The sequence below is a fragment of the Dasypus novemcinctus genome, chromosome 5 (assembly GCF_030445035.2).
Source record: "Dasypus novemcinctus isolate mDasNov1 chromosome 5, mDasNov1.1.hap2, whole genome shotgun sequence".
Taxonomy (NCBI): domain Eukaryota; kingdom Metazoa; phylum Chordata; class Mammalia; order Cingulata; family Dasypodidae; genus Dasypus; species Dasypus novemcinctus.
In genome coordinates this window covers 18,083,047-18,099,366 of record NC_080677.1, presented here as the reverse complement: position 1 = coordinate 18,099,366, position 16,320 = coordinate 18,083,047, and the positions used below count along the sequence as shown (strand labels likewise).

Below are 16,320 nucleotides of genomic sequence, written 5' to 3'. Positions count from 1 at the left end.
GTCATTTCAATGCTAGTGTTCTTGAGAAAAAATAAAGTCAGCATTTTGCATTTGCCATGAAATCCATCAATACCGTTAATCATATTTTAGTTTCAAGAGCAGTATTTCCTTAAGGAAACTTGTTTATTTTTCCTTTTTTGTTAATTCAAAAATTTGAGGAAAGCAGTGATTTGATGAAGATCAGGATACTCCTCTTGTTTCAACTTATGGTCCCATTAAGCCTAAGGTGATACTAGGATTTAACTAGAGAATTTCTTTTAGCACGTGTACTTAATTGTTTGGTGGAATTATAATTGAGGAGCCATTTTCTTTGGTGGCTCTGTTCTTTTTTCCACTAGTGGTTTTATGAGACCATCATTGGTGACATTTTGCTTCCTCACTGCTTAGTTCTTCATGGTTAAATCTGGACTTATAGCCAGATGTATCTCACTTCACAAAAAGTGAACTGGTAGAGATCACCCACTTCAGTCTTCTTATATTTTAGTTGAGAAATTTGATGCCTAGATCAGGCATATGGATTCCAACTCTGATCTCTTACCTTCTTGCAGAATGTTCTTTCAGATACACTGTTCTGCTGCCTTTGACAGGACAGGCCTGTGATGTTAAGTTTCATTTCCCTTCTACTTCACATCTATATCCTTTCCATCAATCTTGCTCCCAGCTAAGGGATCTCATCATGGAATCCCCTCTTAATGGTACTTTAACAAATGACAATGTTGGAAAACACGGGAATTTAACTGAAATAATGGAAGTTCAGTCTTCATTTTTTGATGGGTATAGGGAAAGCCTATCTCAGTAAGTGGGCTTAAAGTGTAATTCCAAATCTCATCACATAGGTTACTGCATATATTCAACAATAAGTTTTGCTTTTTTAAGTATAATGTCTTTTTAAAAAGCTTTGTGTGGACCTCAGTTTTATCCATCCTGAGTATGGGCATTACCTGTTTGCACCTGGAACCCCGGTATCCTGTGTATGCTCTCAATTATTTCACTGTGAAAGAAATTCAAAATCTTTGACTTTTATTTTGGAAGGTAAAAGGCACAGAAGACTTTGTGTGTGTGTGCGTTTCTATTCTTCAAAAACAAAAATCAGCTTTTCCTGGTTGAATTATCCCAGTCACATAAAATGGATTCTGTGTTTATTTAATCTTAGTTGATTGTAGGTTTATTATCTGTACCAAATGAGACAGGATCTGTTGGGGTCTTTCCTTAGGAGCCCAGAATTTGTTTCCTTTCAGTAGAGAACTGGTTCAGCACTGTTATTAAGGAATAAATGCAAATTTAGCTTGAATGAAACTTGCATACCAAGATGGGTCCTAGATATGCTTATAGAACGTAGTCTGTTTTCAATTTTAAAAATAGACTTGAGGAATATTTTTTATGGGTGAGTGCCAGGATAATTATAATTCAGTTTTCTATAATAATTATGGCTTTGCATATAATTTGAGTTGTCTGAGTTTTGAACTGAAAGTCTATAATGGAAGACCCTTATGGTCCTAGGAATTAGATAAGGTGCTCAGCCCTCTCTTCAATTCTTGTTAAACCCTATCTGAAAGATCATAGACCTTGAATGTAAATTTTTAAAAATAGTGATCCCTGATTTGTGTTGTTATATAAATGCCCAAGTCTAATGCCGTCGAATAGAGAGAACTGTATCTCTCGTGAGAAAGGACGGCTCCCAGGGCATTAGATTGGCAGGCGTTGTGGGCCCTAAGGGGAGGGGAAAATGGATGTGCAATGGATGGAACAAAGGTAAATAAGGGGGCAAAAGAGGAGTTATGTGAGAGTACACGAGGATGAATATAAAACAGCTAATATTACACCAAAAACATATAGGGGATGACAGACTAATAATGAAATCCATAAGACAAAACATAGGATAACTAAAAAATTTAGAAAACTGTACAACCTAAAGTATGGACCACATAGTAAGCACAAATGTTACCTTGTTTGAAAACTATAGTTTCGGAATCTGTACATCAGTTTCAGGAAATATGATATGAATAAGTTAAAATATTATTGCTGTGGAAGGGAAAAGGTTTTATGGTGGATCTGGGGAAATACCGTATATTGTATATATGAATTTCGGTGATCTAAGACTCTTATGAAGCTGACATTATGTTGGGATTCACTTTACGGGAAGTTTTGGATCACAGAGTGGTTCAACAATGGCAGCGGAGGAATACTGATATGGGATGTTATTGACAAGATATATATGGTTGACAGGGAGTTATACAGGGCATATGCCCAGGGTATATGGTAATGTCTATATATACTCATAGCGGAAACAATTAAAAACAACAGCTGGGGGGGTACTGGGCTCCTGGCCGGGGGTCAGTGTTGTGGGCCCTGGGAGAGCAGCGGCAATCCTCCAGGTGCAACGGCAAGAACCAGGAAGGAAGGAGGGCCCAACAGTGGGCTCTTGATACTAATGGCTACACTTTTGAGCCTATACACCTGCAATAAGAACAAGGCCTAGAGTAGCATTGTGCCTGGGGGTTTCCTCCTGACAGCCTTCATGTTACTCAAATGTGGCCACTCTCACAGCCAAACTCAGCGTGTAGATGTGATGCATTCCCCCCAGCGTGGGACACGACACCCGGGGATGAGCCTCCCTGGCACCGAGGGATCACTACCACATACCAGCTGAAGAAGCAACTAGAAAATGACCTTGAATTAAAGATTCAATGCGGAACAGCAGAATATACCTGTCTACATATAATAACATGACTTCGGGAAGCAGTTTGACCTAATGTAAGGGGGAAATGGAAAGGAGAAATGAGATTATAAGGCTGTGAGTCTCTAAAAAAGAGTCTGGAGGTTGTCACAAGGAATACCCCTATGTATAACTGAACAGAGTCTAAGAGACAGATAAGGTAGATACAACCCCAGGTATTGGTTCTTTTGAGGGATAAAGAGACCCACGGGTTCTATGGTCATGGCAGAAGGGGTTCACTGCCATGACAGATGGCCCTTCTTTGGAGCTGGTGTTTCTGCGTGATGGAATTGGACTCAGAGGGGATCTCTTTTCACAAGACTTGCATGCTACTTTATTGGAATTGTAGTTGGTGCTGGGTTTAAAATATATGTAGGGGATTTGAATCTCTGGACTGATAATATGACACCCAGGCCCAGAGCCTCAACAGACTTCAGCTCCTACACTTTGATTTATTGGACTTACTCCACTCAGCTAACATGGAGTTGAAGAAGGTCAACCACCACAACATGGAGCCTAGAGTGTCTACAACTAGAAGCGGGAGGAGTGCATCCAGTATCCATGTGGAATCTAAGCCCTCACTTGACATAGGTGTGCAATGGACACAACCAATCCAATGTTCACAGAGAAAATGTGGAATGGGTGTGGGAACAGTAGCCATGGGGGCTGCTGGGTGTGGGGAACGGGAGGAAGAGATGAGATGTGGAGGCGTTTTCGGGACGTGGAGTTGTCCTGGATAGTGCTTCACGGACAATTATGGGACACTGTAGATCCCCCCAGGGCCCACTGGATGGAACGTGAGAGAGTCTGGGCTATGATGTGGGCCATTGACTATGGGGTGCAGTGATGCTCAGAGATGAACTTACCAGGTGCAATGGATGTGTCATGATGATGGGAGAGTGTTGCTGTGGGGGGAGTGGGGAGCCGGGGCAGTGGGGTTGAATGGGACCTCATATTTTTTTTAATGTAAATTAAAAAATAAATAAATAAATAATTAAAATAAATAAATAAATAAATGCCCAAGTCTTACCTTCCAGGCTGACTATCCACTTGTTCTCTTTTCCTTCCTAGCCTTTGGTGGCCAACTTTTTTTTTTTCCATCCTCCCCACCCCCAAGATGGCTCCTTCATCTATTTGCTCATTGTTTTTGTGCATTGTTTTTGCTCATTGCTTGTTGTTTTGGTTTTTTTTTTTTGCTAATTTTTTTTTCTTGTCTGCTTATTTCTGTGTTTTTTTTTTTTTTCCTTTAGGAGGCACCAGAACCAAACCTGGGACCTCCCATTTGGCTCAAGCACCCAACTGCTTGAGCCACAATCCGTTCCCTGCTCGTGTTATTTTTTTCTCATTGTTTGCTCATTGTCTTGCTTGTTGTCTTTGCTCATTAGTCTGTTCAGTTTTTGCTCATTGTCTGCACCCAACTGTTTGAGCCACATCTGCTCCTCACTGCCAACTTTTTGAGAATTAGTTAACTAAACAAAAGTAGAAGAAATGAGATCATCATTTTGCTACTTACTGAACACTTTGGTGGATTCTTTGCCGAGAATTCATATTTTTAAAAATAAAATTTGAGTTTCAATGCGTCAGTTTCCATTACCATTGAACCTTGTACCCTAGAAGCACCTAGCCTAAGGGATTAATAATTACACAATGCCCCCTTCAATACATTGGTATCAGTTCAATGCTCCTCCCCTTTAAAAAATTGCATTTATAAAAGTTGAAAAGTTTTAGGGGCAGGAGAGGAGTGTTTCTAAATAGCAGATAGCCAGTCCTCAAAAATAATATATTTTATTATATATCGGTGGGGGCTAGATATCAGTGGGGGCCTCATCCCCTTAGATATATCCCTAAATTTGTAGCCTGTTTATATCTAAAACTCTCTCCCAAATTTCTTCAACTTCCTAATTGCTTATATTCTCAGGTCCTCCTCTGTTTTCTGGACTCCTACGGGTATGAGGATGTGCTGTCCCACTGTCACCCACACTGACATCCATCCTTTCTTCAGTTCTATAGAAGAGCCACTCACAAATAAGGTCATGAAGATAAGCGTCTTTACTGAATATTTTGAAGAATAGTGGAGGAACTTTTTTAATAGACAAAACACAACCTGAGAACAGGAGGCATCACATTTCTTAAAATATCCTTTTGCTGTTACCAAGGAGTTTGCTGGCTCAATAGTATAAAATCTCCATTTTTCTGGTCCTCCTTCTTCCTTCTCTTTTCTGGCTTCTGAGGTCCCTTAACACTCTCTTTCTTCCTTTTCAAGAGCAAAAAATCCTTTTGGTTTCCTACAGAGTAATTATGTGCCCTTGGGAGGCACAGATCTTTGGGTGCCTACCTTTACCCCAAGTGCTTAATGGTATGCTTTTCACATGAGGGGAATCCAATGCTAAGGAGTGTGCTGGTGTGTGGATTTAGAAGACATCTTCTAAGCTCTCTGTGTTCCTGATAAGACTATCCATCTCCCACTCTACACTCCCTGAGGACTTAGGGAGCCCTCAGAGTTACACCTGCCCCTAGTAAAACCACATCCCATCCAGCTATAATGTTGCTTCCTGACCACCATAAACTGACCAAGAGACATAGAGATTGAGACTACACCCAGAACTGATTATCCACTTCTCCTGGAAGAGTTCCAGAACTATCCCCACATTTCTTCCACTCCTTCTCCTTGATCACCATCAGAACCTTAAGCCTTTCAAGTCACCTGTCTTCATCTGGACACTTGTTCCCATATGTCTCTTCCTCTGACCCAGTCATCTCTTCCGTCATCAACCTTAGTGACCCTAAAATCCACATAGAGGACCCAGCAACATTCTGGCCCCTTATTTCTTCACCCTCCTCTCTGTCTTAGTGGTCTTTTCCTCTTCTCACTTGACTCCCACTCAGGTATTTCTCAAATAATGTATGTATGAACTATTTGGAGATCTTGTTAAAATGCAAATTCTGATTCCAGGTGATACTGATGCTGCACTAGGAATAATAAAGTTCTAGAACTATATTATTATCAATTACTGCACTACCTTCTTTTACTCATCTGGCACAATCACACTGTGGATTAGACTTACTACTCCCTATATTCCATGGCTATACCCAGACAGTGGATGTAACTAGGAACAAATCTACTGCCATGTTGACGGTCTCCCTCCCAACTTGGAGCAATCTCCAGTGGTCCCTCAGCTTTACTCAGCTTTCTTACCACATTGGCCTACATAATTTATTCTCTAAGAGGATATTTCATAACATCTCCTCTTTCCACAGATCTTCCCTATCCCTCTTCACCCTTATCTGAATACTATGCCTCTTATTTCACCAAAACCTGACACAATCAGGAGAGAACTACTTTGTCTTTTTCCTACTGCATCTTCCAAATTCCTACATGTTGTACTCAAATCCAGTTCACTGTGTTCCCTCCTGTCACAATGGATAACTTGTCCCTTTCCACCTTTGCCTTCTTACAAATATTACTCCTCTATGATTGTATTATCTATCAGTGGATAAACATAGGAGCATATGTTTCGCCTTAAAAAATCTGACAATCTTCTTGGACCCTCAGGCCATGCCTCTTGCTACCTATCATCCTGTTTCTCTGTGCTCTTATATCACCAAACTCCTCAAAAGCACTCCCTCATCTATTGTACAGTCCCGTCTAGGCCAGACAGGTGAAGGGCTTTCACAGCACCCTGAGTCCCCAGGAGTTTGGGCTCTTGGCACATAGCTAGGAGGAGTTGACTTTCTGAGCAATTCACCCATAACAATATTTCTTTTATGTTCTTCCTTAAGTCCTTCAAATGCAGAGCCTTTACAGTAAATTTTCCCTTTAAGTGGCCTGATAATTTATAAGGTGATTTTTTTCTAGAGGAGCTTCTAATTCAAGAGATTGGAGAATACAGTTACTTAATGATTAAATAAAATCATGCCTTCTTTGTTTCAGTTTGGGCATATTAAACCAAAAAGTAGAGCAGGAAACTGTGCTGTATTATTTCTGATAAGGACATTGTACTGCATATTTAATTTGGCACAGGCAGAGACTCAGACAGGCAGTAAATTCCAAGTTTGAAGAGATACAGCACTTTGCTATCATTCTGTAAGAAATGTCAAAATGCTGTTAAATCATGGAAGATTAGGTAACCTTGGGAATCTTTTTTAAAACTCATGTTAAGGATTTTTTAAAAGCCAAAATCTAAACAATATATATCTTTCCTTGTGACTTTTTTTTTTTTTTACCACAGTCATGCTAAGGCATTAACTAAAGTTTGAAAGTACAGTTCTATTAAAACATGTAAAACAGGTGGGCAATTGTATACAGTTAATTTAATTGAAAGATTGTTAACAACAGTAATAATCATGCTGCTATCATTGGACATACACTACTAACACACACACATTGTTGTAAAAGTCCCTCACCTTGACAATGGCTCTGTTAGCAGTTAATATTTTTGTCTTTGCTTTATATGATGAAAGTGAATCTAGGGTGGTTGAGCAATATCTTACGGCCATAGCTAGAAAATCAAAGACCCAAGATTGGACCTCAGGTTTTAAGATTTCAAAGCTTGTTTCCTTTCACCCTCTATCCAAACTTTCGGTGATTGATTCATTGTGGATGCCTATCTTCTGGTCTCTTTGGCAGATGGGTCTTCTAGCCTTTTACCATCATTTCTTTGACAGATGGTCTATTTCTTATGATTCTAGAAGATATCAAACATGTTGAGTGACCTTGTTACAGAAGTGTCTGAATTCTGAACTATGGGGCAACTGGAGGATTCCTTCCACTATGGTTTCAATTCACTACTTTCCAATGACTCTTGATAAGTCGATTAAGCAACAATTTCTTGAGCCTCCTCATGCAGAGGACACTGTGATAGATCCTGAAGTCTTCCAGATAGGGAAGCCCTGATTGCAAGGAACTCAGAGGCAATTGAGAAGGCACAGTGGGGAGAGTCCAGACAGACCTGGGCTTATAATTTGGCTTTGTCACTTACTACCTGTGAGATCATGGACAAGTGTTGCCTTCTTCCTACACAATGAAGAGAGTGATATTTGTTTCTCATGTTGAAGGAATTAAATGAGATAGAGTATGCTCAGTGCTCTGTGCAGTACCTAACTCTAGTAAACACTCAATTGATAGTGGTTCCTATTATTTTTGTTGCAGTTGAACCAATAATTTTAACTTTGTAAAGAATTATAATAGTTTACAAATCACTATGAAAACTACCCCTAGAGATAGTTTATGGATAAAATAGTTTGATAAGATGGTAGTTATGGTAAGATAGTATACTTAGGGGCAGAGTAAATAAAGATACATAGCTGAATTTCTTTCTTATCTTTAGTGGAATTTCTACTTCAGTTTTTTTTTATTAAGATAAAAAAAGAGTACAACATATTGTAATATTTTTCTTTTTAAAAACATCAATTTTCAAAAATCGTGATATTGAAGCATTGTCAAATATAGCATTACTGAAGGAAATACGGTTTGAGAAGAAACATAGATAGCAGCACAACTCAATTATCAAAGGAAATAGGGACTCCAGTTTACTGAACTGTCTACTTCATTCAGATTTAGTACAAATTCATATTTAACAAAATGAAACATGGCAAAAATGATTTTCAGAAGTAATCTCTAAAAAGTCCACAAGATGGGAAAATTTCTCCATGAAAAGTATACATACTTGCCATTTTGCTAGCCAAAAGTTGTGGCAATTTCCCCCTCAGTTTTAAAAAATGAGAAAAATTAAGAATATTTTCAATACCTGTTTTCATAAACTCAAGATTTTAATAAACTTTGATAATGTTTATCCATTAAAAAATCCAGAAAAACAAATGAACAAACCCATAGGACTGTACAAAACAAGCAATGAATCTTAATGTAAACCATGGACTATAGTTAATAGTATAGTTGTAAAAATGTTCTTTCGTCAGTTGTAACAAATGTACCACACAATGCAAGAAGTTAATAATACAAGTGGTATTTGGGAACTCTGTATTTTATGCATGATTCTTCTGTAAACCTACAACTTCTCTAATAAAAACAAAGCAAAACAAAACAAAGATATCCAGAGATTTGTTGGGCTAAAGAAGAGCAGTTCATAGTTAAATACATTATATTCCACCTTAGCGATTTTTGGCAAACTTGAATTACTTAGCACGGACAAGTTGGCATAGTCAAAAGTTGATTTTTGGGGTAAATTAATACAGAAATTGTCTGAGTTTCTCTCCACCCCCATTCCATTTTAGATCTTGGGTAGGTAGCTTTTGAACATTTGCTTTACGTCTTCTTGCCTGTGCCTTGATCTTTATGAATTTGTTTTTTTTTTTTTTCCAAACAAGAACAAAACCAAACCTTTTGTCTGAAAATTGTTTCTTTGGAACCAATTGGCCAGGATTTTGCAATAATTTAAGACTAAAGGTCATTGGGCAGAACAAGAGGCAGATGCAATTAGAGTAGAGGTGCCAGCCACTGCTATCATAGTTGCCACTCTCTGGGCTTCTCATTAGAAAGGATTCTGCTTTTTTAATCTTTTTTTTTTTTTCTTAGTAAGTACCAGGGATTGAACCTGGGACCTCGTGCATGTGAAGCACATGCTTAACCACTGAGCTATACCCATCTGCTCCATGGATTCTGCTTTTTAAATTTAAAACAAAATTCCTAATTTTAAATGAAATTAGAATGCACCTTGCACAAAGAATAAATATACTTATGGCTGTTTAAGACCTGTAGAGATTTTTAAAAATCAGAATTGTCCAGTATTGACAAATTTGGCCTTTTTAGTGCATTTCACTAGTAGGTGAAATAGAAGGAGGGACAAGGAAAAGCAATGTGTCTTAAGGAATAAATTTGCAATTCTTTAGTATTTTATTAGCTTCTCTTTTATCTTTCATATTGCAGAATTGATGGGATTGCATGTTTTCTATGCCTATCAAAGTTGGCTACAATTATCCCAAAGAGTCAGATGCCATTTTGAATATTCAGTTAAATGAGAATAAGTCATTACTCATATTATTATATTCATCATCAGAGATAAAATGTATTGAATGCTTACTCTGTGCCATTTAAGTAATTTACATAAATTGATTCAATCCTCACAACAATCCTGTGGAATAGGTGTTGCTATTATCCCCACTTTACAGATGAGGAAACTGAGGCTAGAGAAATAAAGTAACTTGCCCAAGGTCACATGTAAGTGGTGAAACTGGGATTCTAACGTAGGCAGGGGGACTCAGCCCATGATGCTGTATAGGTTGATGATACAATGCTACTTAATTACACAAGCATGTATAATTTTGTTTTTTTATCTTCATCCCACTTTTGAGGAAGAATTATGTGAATTTTCCTCTACATAATTTCTCCTTTAGGACTGCCAAGAGCAATTGACTAGGTATAAACAATTCTGTTGTTTACTCATCACAAGGATTCTTAATTATGACTTAAAAGCAAATTTCCTTCAGGAAATCAGGGTGTACATCTTTTGAATAAATCTTCTGATTGCATATGCTAAAATTGTATTAGAATCATAATTAACTCAAGTTATAGTGGAACAGCTATCTCGAGCCCCATCTAGTTAATGAGAACAATATTATCTTTCAGCAATGTAGGAGCTGGGGTGGTTTTGGCTATTGTGAGACTTATGGTCTCTGGTTTTCAAACTGTATTTCTGTGATGTTGAACTGGGGGAGTGGTGGCAGGGGGTGGGAAGGAGTAGTTTTTGGGGCATGGTGAAGGGCCTTCAGGAACACGGGTTTGGAGACAGTTTGGGGTGAAAGCCAGAGGCCGATCTCCCAGTATTCCAACCCCATTACAACCAGAATAGCTCCACTTTTTTTTCTTTTTAAGAGAGTCTACTGCTTAAAAATAATTTGAAGAAAAGTGTCCTAGATCAATCAACTATTTTTTTTTTAATTTTTTTATTTTTTATTGACTTTGAAATAATATTACATTAAAAATATATATGTGAGGTCCCATTCAACCCCACCCCCCCACCCCCCCCTCTCCCCCCCCCCCAACAACACTCGTTCCCATCATCATGACACATCCATTGGGATCAATCAACTATTAATGAAGGACTCTACTGGACTAGAAAGCAGGTTTTGTGCATGTGTGTGTGCGTGCACACTTTGAAAAAGATGGCTTGATTTTCTTCAGTGTTGATATCTCTTAGAACTGTGGACCAAAGAAAGGGATCTCATCCAGCTGTGGTGGAGGCAATGGCAAGAGGGGTTTGTGTGGGGCGCTGGAGAACACCTCTGGGAGGAGCCCTCATGGTACTTCACAGCTAAGAGTCTGGCCTGGCGGCTGCCTGGAGGTCAAAACTCTGGCTTGGCTAAATCACCTAGGGCTGGATTCTTGAAACTGTTGGATTTGGATGTAGTTCCACATCCTGTTCTGTTCTTAGAGGTGTCTGGGGCAAATCTTGTTGAAATTCTGAGTAGGTGTGCTTAGCACTTATACAATACCCCGATGGCTCCCAGCTCAGGTGCAGATTACCTGGGGGAACAAGAACTATGTTCTGATACGGCACACATTACTATTGTAATATGATTCACTGTTGGGCAAATGAAGTAATAATGAAAGAAAACTTGTACGACGTTAAGTGCTGAGGTGAACCTGTATTTGGAGACTTGAACATACCATGTCTGTATATAAATATGGCTATGATGTATCTTCTTTTCCTTCTTAGATTTGATTCTGGCATTTAGAAAAAGGAGCACTGGTGCAGGGATACTTAGGCATGAGACTAAGTGTGGTGAGTGGGCTAGCTGAGTTAGGAACTTAAAAATTTTTTTTTCTTGGAAATCACATTAATAATTCATTTGACCTCACTTTAACCTGGAAATTGTTTTATAGTAGCCCTCCCCTGAGGGTAAAAGCAGGTGCAAAATATTCAGGATCCTGTCACTCAAAGTTGCCTTCTGTGGAATAGCATCACCTTCCTCACCTGGAAGCTTGTTAGAAATGTAGATTCAATTCCATCCTACGGAACCCTAATCTGCATTTTAATAAGGCTCCCAGGTGATCGTTTGCACATTAAATTTTTCTTTTTCTTTTTTTTTTTTTAACCAGAGTAGTTATAGGTTCACTTAGTTTGCATTATGTTGTACTTTTGTTACAATCGATAAAATAATATTATATTTCTATTACCTATAGCCTATAACTTACCTTACGGTTCACCTTTTGTGTTGTGTAGTTTCATGGTTTTTAAGAGTTTTATTCTGATAACATATAAAACCTAAAATTTCCCATTTTAAGCTCTGCTTAAGAGTACATGTAAAATCCTTTTTGTCATTGCACCATGGATCCACTAGATGTCAGTATTGTAACCTGGGAATGGGATGGCATTTTTTCAATGGGGACTTGGAAGAACCTGTGAATAGGATCACATTATTAGGTGATTTCCTCCCCAGCCTTAGAGCTACTGATATACACGTTGGTTATTTAAAGTAAAACCACCTTTCTCTAGGACTCCAAGTCCTAGAGAGAGATTCCTGGGAAAGAGTTTCAATTTGTTGAATCGGAACTCCTACCTTGCCCCTCCCCTTCTTCAAGCCCCTGCTGCATGGGTTAGTCTGTCATTATATAACCTTAACACAGAATCCATTGCAGAAGCTCTCCCTGGCTTACTGAGTGAATATCCTCCTGGGCTGCTCAGCACAGCAACACAGAAAAGGAGCACGGGTTTGATCTCTGCAGAAATTATTGAGAACAGAAAGGAAACAAGACTATATCCTGAAATTAGCATCAGTCTCTATGTGATTGTTGAAGAAAGTTGGACCTTTTTGAATTCTTGGGGTGTCTCAAGGGTGATTTTATAAAGATGAAGCCAACGTCCATGTAGAAAGAAATTTCCCAAGAGTGTTCTGGTAGGGAGTTAGTTTTGCCATGAAGGTAATAAATATAGGGACATTTACTGAAGTAACATCCAGAGGGAGTTGATACGCTTTCAGAGATGTATGAGGCTCCTAGGAAAGGGCCTGCTGACAACTAGTTAGTTCTGCATGTTAGGAAAAGAGGGTTGAAAAGGTTAAGGACTATGGTTCAGAAGATCCTATTTTTTGCTGGATGCCCAGCTTGAAGATAAGTTCTTGAAATAAATCAACCCCTTGCCAAACTCTCCTCCCTCCTTCCTGAGTCTGATGTGGTTTTTCATCTGTTTCAGTTAACAAGGGTAGAAAACAAGTCATAAAGTACTGTTCTGTGATATGTGTATTCCTTATCCTAGGTGAAGGGGAAGGGCATTTAATCTATAATATTATTAAATGGATGGAAAATATTTAATTTGATTAGTTTTAGCCAAGTAAATATTCATATTGATGTGAAAACAATATGACTTTAGCTTAAATGTCATTTTATTTTGTTTGAAATAAGGTCACCATATGACCATAGTACTTACTTCTAAGTCTTAATAGTTTTTTATGTATTCTTTTTACAAGAGCAGTTGTAGGTTTACAGAGAATTTATTATGATGGGACTCCTGATAACCAGGAGCAGAATTATACTTTGCAGAATTTTAACTTTAAGGAGTTTTATTAAAAATTAATTTCATTTCTTAAAGCAGTGTCTAAATTATGGAAAGCAAGCCTAGAATGCTCAGTCTCATTCTCAGCCATGGTCTAAATATCCTATTGGCAGCTGTAGGATCTTACCCCACCATCCCCTTTGCTATTGAATTTCCCTCCCTCCTTTCCTTGAACTTGTTGCTTCTGAGATTCTAGACGCTGCCAGAGACAGCAACATACATCCTGATGAAGTCAGCCACATCTTGGGCAAATTGCTCCATCTTACCGAGCCCCAGTTTGTATAGAGGCGGCTACGCTACCTGCCTCAGGAGTTGTGGTGATGATTCAGGGAGACACTGTACAAAAATCATGTGGCACAGAGTGTGGCGCGTATTGTATCGCTGTTATCGCCCTTTCTGTGCCCATCCCAGAGATCCCAGGCCTGTTGCTGATAGTTCTATCTCTCAGCCATTAAAACCCAATCCACCAACTGAGGTAGCGGCCTCTGTTCCTATGGTCTTTCTCTGCCAGAGGTGAGCTCCGACTCATGGAGGAGTCTTCCTTGTCCTCAGCCTGGCAAATGCCTACATGGTTCGGACGTGCCAGTGAGGGCAGCATGGGTAGGTAAGGAGAATAGGAGAGAGGACATTGGTCCTAGGACTGCAACAGGGGGAGAAGTTCTCCTTACAACCCACATAGGAATTCCCAATGAAAATTCCCCTCCGTGTTCAAAATGGTGATGGACTGCAACACATTTGTTAACTCTGTTCCTATCTCCCGGGACCTCGGTATCACAGGCTGGCTCAGGATCTTAATCACTGATTTAAGTAGGATTTCTAAAGAGAAACAAAATCTGAAATGCAAACTGCCAAATCACCAAAGTTCCACATTGCCCGTTCTTTATTATCTTTATTGCCATGGCATGATCTTTTTGGCTCAGAGAGGAACTCTAGGCTTTGAATAGCTGTAATTATACTTTGGGGGTTACTGTAACTTTACCTGGTTAGCAGCGGCATCAGAAAGCTACTGCCAGGAAATCTGCAGGGATCTTTCATCCTGAGAACATCTAGTAGTTATCTTTATAGTTCCATCATAAGTAGCCCTGTGGTTTCATTTGAAAATACTCTGCTGATGAAGAATGATGGAAACTTTCACATAACAGCAACTGCATTAGTGTGTTGCCTCAAAATTCAAGAGGGCCTAAAATATTAAAGATTTATAAGTGCTATGTATCTTTAAGATAAACTCATTTTTCTTACTAGATATTTGGTATCTGCATTGGATCTTTTTGTTTTTACATAATCAATTTTAATATATACTTTTTAGTAATTGTTTAAGAAACATTTATAAGAAACCTTAAAAAGCATTCGGATGTTATTTTCCCTACGATGTCATTCTTGTTTCTATTGCAAGAAGTCAAATCAGTAAGTTCACCCCTAGTTCAAAGGAGTTGGGGGGTAGGGAATCAAACTTATAATGGTCTTACTGTGTAGATTGCAAAAGAATCTGAGGTTTGTTCAGCAAATATAATGGTGCATTGAGGTGTTGTGTTTATGTGGGGGGCCAGAAAATGAGCTCTGTGTGTAGTGAATCTGTTAAGTGGAAGTTTAGCGTTTAACCTAAAAATTGGGAGAAAGTTGATAAGTGCAGAGGAAGCATGAAACTCAAACTGATAGAGACCCTGCTAGGGTAATGGTGGTGGGGTACAGAAAGAGGAGAGCTAGAAGAGGATTCTGGGTATGTGGGGAGGAGATGAGGATGGGCAAAACAATCCATCCATCTAAACAGACAATCAATAGTTTTGTAGAAAAGCAAAACCCCAGATGTTTAAATGCATATTGCATTTCCAAACGCTAGAAGCATAAAGAAAAATGAATGGATAGAATTATTGGTAGCAAGAAAGGATCCAGATACACTTTTCCTTTCAGAGCATTGATAAAAAGAGAAACTAGGGGTAACAGGATAAATGGTACTTAGAAAATCTATAGGAATTTTAAGGACAGATGAACTCATGGGATGATAACATTTTATAACATTAGTGATATCAGAATAAGTATAATAGAAACAGTTGGCAAAAATGTACAAAAGAATTCTGGACAAATATAAATTCTCTGGGCAATTTTTTTCATTTTTTGGCTCACTGATCTCTGAGAAATTGATGGAAGCGATGAAATCTTTTCTAAGAAAATCATATGTATACCCACACACATACACATGATTTTGCTTATGATTTAATTTCAGATCTCCTGGAATCCATCCCTGGATCCTAAGTTAAGAACCGCTGCCAAAGACCAACTGAATAGGGTAGACATTTTTGAAATTATATTGAGAACACTGGGAAATAAGGCCAAGTAGTAGTTATGAGGGAAATGACACCCAGAGATTGAAAGAAGAGTTCATAGAAATGCTTGTATTATAGGACAAGAAACTTTAGAATTAAGGAAGAAATGAATAATGTCAAACTTGGTTCTGAGACTAGAAAGGGACTAGTACAAGAAATGATCTGGAGCTATTGTAATGGCGCTCACAGCTCAATTATATTCAACCTTCTGAAGGGGAGGGAAAGTCACACAAAAACAACAGCAGCAACAACAACAACAACAAAACCAATTCTAAATCCCATCACATTATTAGTTTTAGAGAATGAAACTGTGACCAAATCAATGTGTGCATTAAGTTACAACTGAAAATAACATATTAAAAAGTCAGTAACTGGTAGAAAACCTGGAAATGCTTTAAAAACATGAATGGAGGGACGGGAAAATATGTCACATAACAAAGATACGCAGCTTATATAAAAACTTTTGCTTCCCTCTCATAAAGTAAAAGAAGCAAAAATGAGAGGGTGGTGTGGGTAGGCAAAAGGTTGCTGAACTGAGACCAGGGATAGCCTCAAAGTGTGACAGATCAGGTGTAAGTAAGAAGCCAGTCAGGCTATAAAGGAAGTCAAGAAACAGCATAAAAGGACTGCAATCCAGGAACAAAAGCTTTTTTTTAAGGCATGAAAGACAAAAGGTCAACTGGAGAATCTGTGGGACAGCTTGATGATCAGGGTGCAAAAGATGTGCTCATAGGGGGAAAAAAGGAGATCTAGAGACTCAATGAATTCTTTGCTT

The 16,320-nt window shown here is 38.6% G+C and overlaps 1 protein-coding gene and 1 non-coding gene across 8 annotated transcripts in view; one reads left to right on the top strand and one right to left on the bottom strand.

Moving 5' to 3' along the window:
- SUGCT (succinyl-CoA:glutarate-CoA transferase) overlaps window positions 1-16,320 on the top strand; it is an 808,774-nt gene that overhangs the window by 253,983 nt on the left and 538,471 nt on the right. The gene's annotated exons all lie outside the window — the stretch shown is intronic.
- Window positions 9,247-9,318, bottom strand: TRNAV-CAC (transfer RNA valine (anticodon CAC)). Its single transcript has one exon. It is a non-coding gene; the product is annotated as a tRNA-Val (tRNA).